This window comes from Mustela nigripes, chromosome X (assembly GCF_022355385.1).
Source record: "Mustela nigripes isolate SB6536 chromosome X, MUSNIG.SB6536, whole genome shotgun sequence".
Taxonomy (NCBI): domain Eukaryota; kingdom Metazoa; phylum Chordata; class Mammalia; order Carnivora; family Mustelidae; genus Mustela; species Mustela nigripes.
In genome coordinates this window covers 40998551-41011595 of record NC_081575.1, presented here as the reverse complement: position 1 = coordinate 41011595, position 13045 = coordinate 40998551, and positions in this window count along the sequence as shown.

The window sequence follows — 13045 nt, the reverse complement described above, 5'->3', positions numbered from 1 at the left end:
TTAACCAGAAAAGAAAGATCCCAGTTCAGCTCATTCACAACCGCAAAGTTAAAAGCTACTCCCATGGATCTGACATTTAAAAGAACAGAATTTTCTCTGAAAACAATTTGGAACCAGCTATAATAATTATTCATGGGCTCATTGGGCTTCTGGGTACAAGCCTGAAACTTATTCCAGGCAACAGGTTTTGGGAAAGCCCTAAAAATAGGCTGGTAATTTACAACTCCAACAAAACAAATGGAGGCCCCTAAACAAAACCCTCCTGATGATCTTTGTCATTATTGCAAAAAGCCACAGCATTGGAAAAAAGACCATTATAAGCTTAAGCATTCCAAGTGTCCTCCGTGTTTTAACCAACCTTTCCAAGTGTCCTCCTCCTAACTCCCAACAATGAAACTCCAAGAACTACAGGGGCTTTTCCCAATCCTGCTCTTAGCTGGTTTAGAGAAACAACTCTCCAGATTAGGAATAACTCTCTCTCTCTGCCATTACTGACACCAGAGCTATGCCCTCCGTTCTCAACCCGTCTGTTATCAAATAGCCCTTGCCTCAAGTATTAACAAATGGGAAATGTGTGTCAAATAAACCTCAACTGGCTCCTGTCTCTAACCCTATCCCCCTTTATTTAAGCCCTCTGAGAGATACCCAACTTTCTCCTTAGTTCCTCTGCCTCTATTCACTTGTTGGGCCAGGATTTCTTTGAGAAATACTGTGCTAGAATTTCTTTCTCTCAAAAGGGGGAAATAAATTCTATAATTTGACAGCAACAACCAAAATAGCCAACTAGATGAAGCAAATGAACCTTTTTTTAATTATGATTATGTTCAGTTAGCCAGCATATAGTACATACATTTCTGTTGTAGTGTTCAATTATTCATTAGTTGTGTATAACACCCAGTGTTCATCCCAACACGTGACCTCTGTAATACCCATCACCCAGTTACCCCATCCCCCACCCCTCCCTTCTATAACCCTCAGTTTTTCCCCCAAAGTCTCATATGGTTTGTCTCCATCTCTGAACCTTTAATGTCATTTATTTGTTCCATCTCTAATGACACTAGAACTAGTTATAAGGACACTAATCATGTGTCCCCTTTTCACAGGAAGACAGCATCCATCTGATTTTTAGCTTAAAAGGGACACAAGGTCTCCAAGGAAAAACTGCATTTTGTTCAAATTCAAATTTGTTATTTAGGGCACCTAATCTCAGAACAAGGGCTCCACGTAGATCCAAGTAAGCTCCATAGCATCCTGAATTTCCCCAAAACTAAGTGCCCATTATAAGGTTCCCTCAGGTGGGCTGATGGCCTAGCGTCAGAAATGAATTTCAAACTTTCCTCTCATGGCTCAGCCTTTACATACATTACTAAAGAACACTAAACCTGACCCCATTAATTGGTATGCTCAGGATATCCTAATTTTAATATCTTAAAAGAAAGCTTAATAAATCTCTTTGCCCTTGGACATCCCAATTACCAACTTCCTTTTTTCCCTTTTATATACAACAGGGAAGGGAAGGAACTTGGGGGTATTCAACCAAAAACATGGGGACCATCATAAACCAATAGGGTAATATAGCCAACAGCTAGACCCTGTGGCCTGAGAATACCTTCCCTTGCCTCAGAGCCATTCCTGCCACTGCCCTTTTAGTTAAGGCCACTGAAGGAATAGTCAGGGATCCCCTCTAACCATCTTTGTGCCCCCAGGAAATAGAAACCTTCCTAAATTCTAATGACTGTGAATGGGGTTCTGTCTGGGATCTCAGAACAATACAGTATTGTTATCCCTCATCATCCTGTTGTTCTCAACCCTCATACTCTATCAGCCTCCATCCCTACCTAAATTCTCATCACACTCAACTATTTTCAGCCAGTCAATCTCGCCACCTATGAAATCCTCTTGCTCACAGTTCTTCACATAATTTTTTCTCACCGTAATAACCTTAATTCTGGTACTCTCCTTCCCTCTTCTAGAGCAATACTCCAGACAATACTGTTTGACTCTGACAGATCACCTCCTGACTCCTGTGATGACTTACAGGAAACTCCTTTGGTTGATGCTAATTTGTCATAGCTCACTGGCAGTTCTTATTTGAAAGGTGAAAATGGCAAATATGGTGTTGGATATATAATTCCAACTCCCTTGGAAGTAACTGAAGTGACATCTTTGGCTACTTCAGCATAAGGTGAACTATATCCACTCACAAGGATGAGAAAGTCTCTCTTCATCCCCATTGAAATGGACCTGTATCAGGTGCTGCTAAACAACCACTGTGCTGTCGAATTCCAAGGAACAGAATTGTGGATTCCCATGTCACTTCTAAAGAAAGCACACAGAGCCCCTGGGTGGCTCAGATGGATAAGCATCTGTCTTTGGCTCAGGTCATGATCTCAGAGTCCTGGGATCAAACCCCTCAACCCTGCATTGGACTCCCTGCTCTGCAGGGAGTCTGCTTCTCCCTCTGCCTCTGCCCTTCTCTCTCCTCCTGCTCCTACTCTCTCTCTCAAATAAATAAATAAAATCTTTTTAAAAAAGCAATAAAATTTAAAAAAAAAATAAAGCACCAAACCTTTACTGGACCTACACACCAACTGGTGACCCAAAACTAAAGATTTCCAGGAACTGAAGCAGATGAAAAAGCTTTCTCAAGATGACAGGACCAGGCATCTATATACCTTCTTTCCTTTGCTTGTACTTTCTTTGCCCTCTCTTCCTGGAAAAGACAGTGTCCTTATCCATATTTCCAATCCTTTGCAAAAGGGAGAAACCTCTCTGACCGTTGGATCTGTCACAAGAAGCTCCAACCTGATCTCGATGTCAGAGATCCCATGGTATTACCTACAACTGCTTTCTTTCTAGAACGAAATGCCACTGCTGATTACAACCAAAAGCCTAGAGATGTTAATTAGCAGGTTGGCTTATTGCAACCAGGTGTTCACACACCTTCAACATTTCCTTAGACATAATCATACTAACTCCGCCAAATCCCTCCATCTTTGCCAGTCATACAATTTTTACTCCCCCAGGTTCTTTTCCTTATAGAACTGTGATCTGTCTCCCTGCACCCAAGGGAAATATAAATAAGTTTATGCCTCTTTGCAAGGTTTTTAGAAAAGCCCTTTAGGAAAAGATGGGACTCTCATAGAATGTCATCCTAACTCCTCTGAACCATGGCTACAAAGGATCAATCAGGAAATTTCCAGTTAAGGAATCTATCAATAATGAGACCTTAGTCTTCTATGTTCCACCTGGTTTTGTTTGCAAGGGACAGCATTTCCTATGGGCATATGAATGCTTAGATAGCTGGCAACTTGGAAGTCAATGTTACTGGGTTACTTAATAGCATTCTTGTTAACATCTATAACAAATCAAGAGACTTCCCATTGGTCTGCCCCATTAGACCTCCAGAGCCATCATAAATGGGAAATTCTAGGAGGTATACATGTCCCTTGGTTTGCCTCCATAGGAAGATATTTACTTCCTTGGATTGATGGAGTAAATGCCAATGAACACAGAATCAGATATCTCCCCCTAACATTAGCAAAGCTGGCCAATTCCACAGCCAATTCCAAAGCAATAGCATCCTATCAGCCATCATTTGACTCATTGACTAATGTAATTTTGGACAATAGTAGAGCCCTTGATTATCTATCTACTTGCTGAGCAAGGTGTTTGTGCAACAACAGGTACCACTTGTTGTACGTGGGTAAATACCTCTGGAGAAGTAGAAATTCAATTACGTGAGATCAGGGGACAACATATGCGCTGATTAAAACAAATCTGACCTAATGACCCCTGGTCTTTCGATATATTTAGCTGGGTTTGGGATCTTGGTTTGGAACCATCCTGGAAACTGGATGTGTCATTACTTTTAATTCTGCTTGTATAATTATTTTTAAACTTTAACTGTTGCTTATCAAATCTCTTCAGAAGTAATACATCAAGTAGCGTGATGCTAGCTCTGCACTTTGAGATATCTCCAACGTTTAGGACCTTGATAAGACACAGACTCTTTAAAAAAAAAAAAGATTTTATTTATTTATTTGACAGAGAGAGATCACTAGTAGGCAGAGAGGCAGGCAGAGAGAGAGAGGGAAGCAGGCTCCCCAACGAGCAGAGAGCCCAACCCCGGACTCGATCCCAGGACCCTGAGATCATGACCCAAGCTGAAGGCAGCAGCTTAACCCACTGAGCCACCCAGGTGCCCCAGACACAGACTCTTGATGGGAAGTGATTGATAGCTCTCCCTCCTACCCTTCCTTACTCCTCAAATGTGGCCTCGATGGCTTCCAATCATTAGGCACATTCTCTCCAGTGTGGGCCAATGACAACCAGGAAAGATCTTTCCTGCTATCGAGGAACAAACCACTAAATTTGAAATTTGAAAATTCTGACTCTTGATCAGCAATACTTTCAAGGAAAGATCTTGATCAAAAGGGGTAAATGTGAAAATAATTAAAGGAAACACTTAAAATGGAGTCAGGAAGCCCCAGAGGGGGACCTTTCAAGTACATACCTCTCACTGCAGCATACATAACCAGCAGGAAGAAGGAAGATAATTACATTGACGAGAGAGGGCACTTTCCACAAAGGAATTTATCTCCTGTCTTTAAGAAAAGGAAGACCCCTCCCTGATCCAGCTGCACACTAATCACCACCTGCAGCCAATGAGAAACCCTGACCATCTTCAAACCGCCCCTCCCATCTTCTCCAGTCAACTTTTGTCCAGAACCCTCCCCAATTTCTTCCTAAAACCTATAAAAGCTGACCTTCCCTTTGTCTCTTCGAACTTACTTATGTTTTGCCATAGCTTGCTTGTCACAAATTGCAATTCCTCTGCCATTCCCAAATAATCTCATTCTTTTACTTAAAATTGTTCTTTGCTCTGAAGTTAACACCCCACAACCCTCACCACTCCCCCCCCCACACACACACACGGGGGCCAATGCCCATGACTCCAAAACGCTTGGGACCTTAGTCCCTGGGGACAGATGGTTGGACCCTGTGGTGGTGGTATCCCCACCCCCTGCTATTTGGGCACACACTGAAATTGGGTGCTATCAGGTGCCACTGAAACATATGGGCTGAAACACAGGACTGGCCACCCTCATTACCACCACCAACCCCTGCAGGGGCTGACAGGCAGGTGCATTAGCAGGGGCTCAGAAGCCCAGGTCCAAGCGTCCCCAAGCCAACTCCTACCAAAAGACCGCCCACTCGCCCCTCCTGCCGGCTCACGGTAGCCTAGCGACCAGCTTACCAATAAAAGAGGGTCCAAGACGACGCTGGGAACGTTGGAGGAGGATTCATTACAGGTCAAAGTGGAATTTCTAGGTTGGGGGGGTGGTGTCGCCCTCCAGGAGCCAGGTCCTGAAGAGCAATTGGAAGACAGCGGATCCCAGCAAGCCCGGGATGGCATAGCTGGGACCTACGGAGAATAAGAAGGTCGCGGATCAGGAAAAGGACAGAAGGAGGTGAGCGGGAAGCACGAGGCTAGAGGGAGCTGGGGGGGGCGGGGGTCAGGCGGTGAATGAGATGGGGTGAGGGCGCTAGCTCTTCCGCAAAGAGTCACCTCTAGGAGCTCAGCATAGAGGGCAAAGGTGAGCAGAAAGTGCGGGCGTCGGTCCGGAGCCCTGCGCGGCGAGAAGAATAGCCACGCAGGAGCTCTACTCCACGCCACGCCCACAGGACGGGTCGACCGCTTTGAATTACGCTGGGTCTGAAGCCAGTCCCCGCTGCAACTGGGCGGGCATTGAGCCAGCCGCGCCGCTGGCTCCGCCCATTCCATGGCCGCGCCAGCCTAGCCAATTGTGCTGATGCCAGGAGCCATACAAAAAGACAAACAATCCTGCTATCTTCCCCAACTGGGGTGCTGCCCAGTCCTCTGCTCTTACAGGCATCTGCAGTATCTCTTGGGCCAGCTCCAGCACCTTGGCTCTGGAGGGTTGGGCCAGGGTCGGCTGCTCGACGTCCCCCCCCCCCGCCCCCCCCCCTGCAAAAATGGAAAATTTGTTTTTCTCTTGGAACAGCTTGTGGCCAAGAGGTTGTTTTTTGTGGTGAATAAGTGCCGTGATTTGACTGCCCTGGCTGAATCTGCATTCTGAATGAGCTAGACATTTGGGGGAAGCAGGACAAGACTGTTGGTCATTTCCAGACGCTTGAGCCTCTGGGTGGAGTGGAAGAGGATCACCAAATAAATTTTTATGACAGGGTTCTGGCCACAGCAGGAGTGACCCTTCAGTAGGACAGAAATTGGAGTGCGCGCTCACACACACACACACACACACACACCCCAAACCAGAGGATACAGCATTGGAGTGTTGCTGGCTGACACCATAAAAGGGGAAAAGAAGGCAAAAATAAGTGTATCTTCAAGGGAATTAGCCTCTGGAGAGCTGGCCAGTCTAATGTTCCAGCATTCTGGCCCCATCGTATGGAAAAGCCTGGCATTTTGACTAGAGGGTATTTATTCTTTCTACTATCCTGAATATAGATAGCTCTGTGGGATAAAAGGATATCTGAGACGAGAAAATGCCTCCATTCATTACCCTCTCTCCTTCCCATCTCTGGTCCAATTTACAACAAGTTTAGCAAGAGGCCTCTTCAGAGCACAAAAGCCAAATAGGCAATCAACAAATAGAACTCAGCTTTGAACATCCTAAGGCATGCCATTTAAAAGTGTTGAAATCAAAACAGATTTCAAGTTCACTCTTGGTTAACTAGAACATTCCAGCAGAAACATTGTTCCCTTTCTCTTTCTTTCAGTATTTGGTAAATGAGTTGGAAGTGTTTGTGCCCAACATATTGCAAAGTTTCAGTTGTGTGGAACTCCTGGGGGTGGCTGTTTGTCACAGCTAAGGATTTAAGTCTTTACCCATCATCAACAACCACCCACACTTTTTTTTTTACCATTTTAGAATCACTTTAAAAATATATCTCATAATTTCCTGCCTTCTTATAACCAGCAGAGCACCCTAGTACCTTCATTTCCCCTCTCATTTTCCCTCTTTTTCCTTCCATCGCAGCAAATGCTTCCTTCCCACATGAGTGCAAGGTTAGAAAAAAAAAAATGTGGGAGCATCACTAACCATCACTTGCAAGAGCGGGTCAGTCAAGCCTACCCCTCCTGCTTGTAATCCTTCATTCCTTGTCCCCAGTCACTCAGGCATCCTTGTGCGGACAATTCTTGCTTGCAAAAAATGGAACAGCCATTCCAAGTAATTTTGCCAAGCACCTAAGTTGTACATGTGGGGACACTGAAGCCTAGAGAAGGAAGAGGGGTTGGCTCAAGGTTCTATAGTGGAAAAAGCCAAACCCAGAATCCTGTTTCTGGGTTGGCCTAGTTCCAGAACTGTTTTTTTGTTTTGTTTTGTTTTGTTTTGTTTTTTTTCAGTGAAAGTTGGTTTTGACTGGTATTTCAGGCAACTGCCAGCAGGTGGGAGTAGATTTGTTTGCAAGCTCATTTTTCCTAGCCCCCGGAACAAATTCCACAATCAGTGCCATATTTGTCAAAGGAAGCAAGCTTCATTCCCCCCACCCCAGGTGTCCTTTGTGATTATAGCGATTGCTAAAAACTTGATGGTAATACTTAATTCACTTTCAGAGCTTACATTCCAGACTCACATGACAGATAGCCTAAAAGGCAACAAGAAATACATAAAAGCCAGTATAATTTTTATGTGCTGAGCTTTTGTCTAGTTATTTTACTAGAATATACATAAATAGGGGTGCCTGGGTGGCTCACTCGGTTAAGCGTCTGCCTTCGGCTCAGGTCCTGTGATCCAGTCCTATATTGGGCTCCCTGCTCCCTACTTCTCTCCTGAGCTCACTTGCTCTCTGTCAAATAAGTAAATAAAATCTTTTTTTTTTAAAAAGAATATACATGAATACTCAGACCGAATGCACTTAAACCTGAATATGGGCTCATGGTGTAAAGGGCTCTGACCTAGGAGGTAGCCCATCTGTGTTTTGACCCAGCTCTGCCACATTATAGTGAACATTCCAGTTTGGCTGAAGTGTATGGTGAGTTAGGAGGTAAGACAAGCAGTAAAAGAGGTAAGAATCAAAAGAATAGGTAGCATCTGGCCTAGTGAGTACCCAGTAAATACCTATTCAGTGAATAAGTAAAACAAAAGAGAGTTTCAGATCTGATTGTCCAAACTAAGGAATTTAATTTCTGTTTTACCTTCAACAGTAAGTTTTGAAGGATTTGTGCAGAGGAAATAACACAATAAGGAAGAAGCTTTCAGTTACCTTGTGAAAGAGAAGGAGAAACTGGAAGGAAGAGAGAGACTGGGGATAAGGAGAGCAGTGAGGAGGAGGATATATGTACATCTCTGCTTCTGGTAATGGCAGACTGAGTTATTTGGGCTAACCATCCCAAATAAGGACAACTAAAAAAAAAAAAAAACTAGATGATGAGGTGCCTGGGTGGCTCAGTCGTTAAGCATCTGTCTTTGGTTCAGGTCATGATCCCAGGGTCCTGGGATTGAGCCCAACATCGGGCTCCCTGCTCAGCAGGGAGTCTGCTTCTCCTTCTCCCACTCCCCCTGCTTGTGTTCCCTCTCTCATTGTGTCTCTATCAAATAAATAAATAAAATCTTTAAAATATTTTTCTTAAAAAATTTAAAAAAACCTAGATGAAATATAACAAGAAATGACCTTCATTAAGAGTTCAGAAATAGGGGCATCTGGGTTAAAGTCTCTGCCTTCCGCCCAGGTCATGATCCAGGGTCCTGGGATGGAGCCCCACATGGGGCTCTCTGCTCAGCGGGGAGCCTGCTTCCCCTCCTCTCTCTGCCTGCCTCTCTGCCTACTTGTGATCTCTGTCTGTCAAATAAATAAATAAAATCTAAAAAAGAAAAGAGTTGGGGCGCCTGGGTGGCTCAGTGGGTTAAAGCCTCTGCCTTGGGCTCAGGTCATGATCCCAGGGTCCTGGGATCGAGTCCCACATCGGGCTCTCTGCTCAGCGGGGAGCCTGCTTCCTCCTCTCTCTCTGCCTGCCTCTCTGCCTACTTGTGATTTCTCTTTCTCTGTTTCAAATAAATAAAAATCTTTAAAAAAAAAAAGAAAGAAAAGAGTTAAGAAATGATGAGGCCAAAATCTAGAAGAAGACAAGGACCTAGATGGAAATGTCCAGCACTCAAAACAACTTTTGTCCACGGGCATTTGCTGAATCCAGAAGAAAGTATTGTGAAACTGAGTTGTGCTTTTGATGACCTCATGGACAAAGGGGACATAAAGTGGAACCCTACATCCCATATGAGTAGATTTAATAAGTCACTCAGCCACTTTAGGCTGAAACTATGTGACTATCCCTTCAGGATAATGGTGAATGAGAAGGAACAAGCCCTTGCATGGATTTGCAGCCAAGATAACCCATCACAAGGGTTTACCAAGGATCACCTGGTTAAACTTGTATTAAATTAGTTTTGGACAGGTACTATTGCCAGGCATTTGTCAACAGCGAATGAAAATACTCTCTGCAAAAATATTCTGTCTTCCTAGGCCTGAAATCAGTCTCACAAATAATTTTTCAATAATACATCAGCACGTAGAGGTAAGTAGGCACACAAAGAAAAATACACTGTGACAGCCAGAAGAAAAAAAAAAAGACAATGAAAAAAAATTCACTGAGACTTCAAATATCAGAATTATGAGACATAGACTGTGATTTACAGTAGTTCAAAAAAGAAAAGATAAGCTTTAAAATGTCTGCAGGGAACAGAAAAATCCTAAAAAGCCACATAGTCAATTTGAAAAGTCATCAAACAGGGTATCTAGAACTAAAAAAATATAATGATTGAAAATTTGGTGAATGTGTTTAACAGAAGAGGAACACAACTGTTGGACAAGGATAAGTACAATGAAGAAAAATAAAGAATTATTTTTTAAGTTTTTATTTTAAATCCAGTTGGTTAACATAGTGTTATATTAGTTTCATGTATGCAATATAGTGATTCGACACTTCCATACATCACCCAGTGTTCATCACAAGTGCATTCCTTAATCCCCATCACCTAGTTCACCCATTTCCTTACCCACCTCCCCTCTGGTAACCATCAGATTGTTCTCTAGAGTTAAAAATCTGTTTCTTGCTTTATCTTTCTCTCTTTCTTCCCCCTCTACTCTTTTGCTTCTCAGATTGTGCATATGGTGAAGTCATTATGGTATTTGTCTTTCTCTAACTGACTTAGTTCACTTAACAAATGCTCTATAGCTCCATCCATGCCATTGAAAATGGCAAGATTTCATTCTTTTTATGGCTGAGTAATATTCTATTGCATATGTATACAACCTCTTCTTTATCCATTCATCCATTCATGGACACTGGGGCTGCTTCCATAATTTGGTTATTGTAGATAATGCTGTTATAAACATAGGGGTGCATGCATACCTTCGAATTAGTGATTTTGTATTCTGTGGGTAAATATCCAGTAGTATGACTCCTGAATCATACAATACTACTCTTTTTAACTTTTTGAGGAACTTTCATACTGTTTTCCAAAGAAGCGGCACCAGTTTGTGTTCACACCAATGGTGCAAAAAAATTCCTTTTTCTCCATATCCTCATCAACACCTGTTGTTTCTTATATTCTTGATTTTAGCCATTCTGAAGGAGGTGAGGTGGTATTTTACTGTGGTTTTGATTTGCATTTCCCTGATGCTCATCATCACATCTTTTCATGTGTCTGTTACCCATCTAGATGTCTTCCTTGGAGAAATGTTTCCATTTTTTAATTGGATTTTTTTTTAATTTTTTATTTTTTATAAACATATATTTTTATCCCCAGGGGTACAGGTCTGTGAATCACCAGATTTACACACTTCACAGCACTCAGCAAAGCACATACCCTCCCCAATGTCCATAATCCTACCCCCTTCTCCCAAACCCCTTCCCCCCAGCAACCCTCAGTTTGTTTTGTGAGATTAAGAGTCACTTATGGTTTGTCTCCCTCCCAACATGGGGGCTTAATTGGATTTTTTAATTGGATTTTTGTTTGTTTGTTTGTTTGTTGAGTTGTGGAAGTTGTTTATATATTTTGGATATTAAACCTTTATTGGATATGTCATTTGCAAATATCTTTTCCCATTCTGTAGGTTGCCTTTTAGTTTAGTTGATTGTTAACTTTGCTGTGCAGAAGCTTTTTAATTTTATATAGTCCCAATATTTATTTTTGCAATTGTTTCCCTTGCCTCAGGACACCTATCTAGAAAAAAGTTGCTATGGACACTGTCAAAGAAGTTACTGCCTATGTTCTCTTCTGGGATTTTTGTGCTTTCAGGTCTCACTTTTAGGTCTTTAATCTATTAAGAAAGTGGTCCAGTTTTCATTTTTTTACATCTCACTGACCAGTTTCCTCAATACAATTTGTATTTGTTTTGTTTTAAAGACTTTTATTTATTTATTTGACACACATACACACAGAGAGAGAGAGAGAGCAAGCTGAAGGAGCAGCAGGCAAAGGGGGAGGGAGAAGAGGATCCCCACTGAGCAGGAAGCCTGATGCAAGACTTGATCCTAGGACTCTGGGATCCTGACCTGAGCTGAAGGCAGCTGCTTAATCAACTGAGCCACTCAGGCATCCCCTCAACACCATTTTAAGAGACTGCCTTTTTCTCATCAGATAGTCTTTCCTGCTTTGTCAAAGATTAATTGACCCTACAGTTGTGGGGTTATTTCTGGGTTTCCTATTCTGTCACTGACCTTTGTGCCTACTTTTGTGCCAGTTACCATACAATGACTGCAGCTTTGTAATATATAAGTTGAGGTCCGGAACTGTGATGCCTCCAGCTTTGCTTTTCTTTTTCAAGATTCCTGCAGTTATTCAGGGTTTTTGCGGTTCCATATGAATTCTAGAATTGTTTATTCTAGTTTTTTGAAAAATGTTGTTATTTTGGTAGGGGTTGCATTAAATGTGTAAATCGCTTTGGGTAGTATAGACATTTTAACAATATTTGTTCTTCCAATCCTTAAGCATGGAATGTCTTTCCATTTCTTTGTGCCATCTTTAATTTCTTTCATCAATATTTTACAGTTTTCGGAATAGAGATCATTCCCCTCTTTGGTTGGGTCTGTTCCTAGGTATCTTATTATTTTTGGTGCAGTTGTAAATGGGATTGGTTTTTAATTTCTCCTTCTGTAGCTTCATTATTAGAGATGCAACAGATTTCTGTACAATTTTTTTATCTGTGACTTTCCTGAGTTCATCAGTTCTAGCAGTTTTTTCGTGGAGTCTTTTGGGTTTTCTGTATATAGTATCATGTCCTCTGCAAATAGTGAGTTTTACTTTTTCCAAAAAAGGAATGCCAATTTGCATTCCTTTTATTTCATTTTGTTGTCCAGTTGTTGTGGCTAGGACTTTCAGTATTTTCAGTACTTAAATAACCGTGGTGAGTGTGGACATCCTTGTCTTGTTCCATACCTTAGGGGAAAAGCTCTCAGTTTTCCCCATTAAGGATGATGTTAGCTGTGGGTTTTTCATATATGGCCTTTATTATGTTGAGGCATCTTCCCTCTAGAACTACTTTTCAGAGGGTTTTTGTCATGAATGAATATTATATTTTATCAAGTGCTTTCTCTATGTTTTCAAGTGCTTTCTCTTTATCTCTGCTTTCTCTTTATTGAAATGATCAGATGGTTCTTATCCTTTCTCTTATTGACGTGGTATATCACATTGATTAATTTGCCAATATGGAGCCACCCTTGCAACCCAGTAATAAATCCCACTTGATTGTGGTGAATGATTTTATTAAATGTATCATTAGATTTGCCTTACCAATATTTGGTTGAAGATTTCTGCATCTATGTTCATCAAAGATATTGGCCTCTAGTTCTCTTTTTTAGTGGTGTCTTTATCTGGTTTTACCCTTTATCAGGGTAATGCTGACTTTATAGAATGAGTCTGGGAGTTTTCCTTTCTTTTCTTTTCTTCTCTATTTTTTGGAATAGTTTAAGAAGAATGTGTATTAGTTTTTCTTTAAATATTTGGTGGAATTTGCCTGTGAAGCTGTCTGGTCCTGGACTCTCGTTCATTGGGAATTT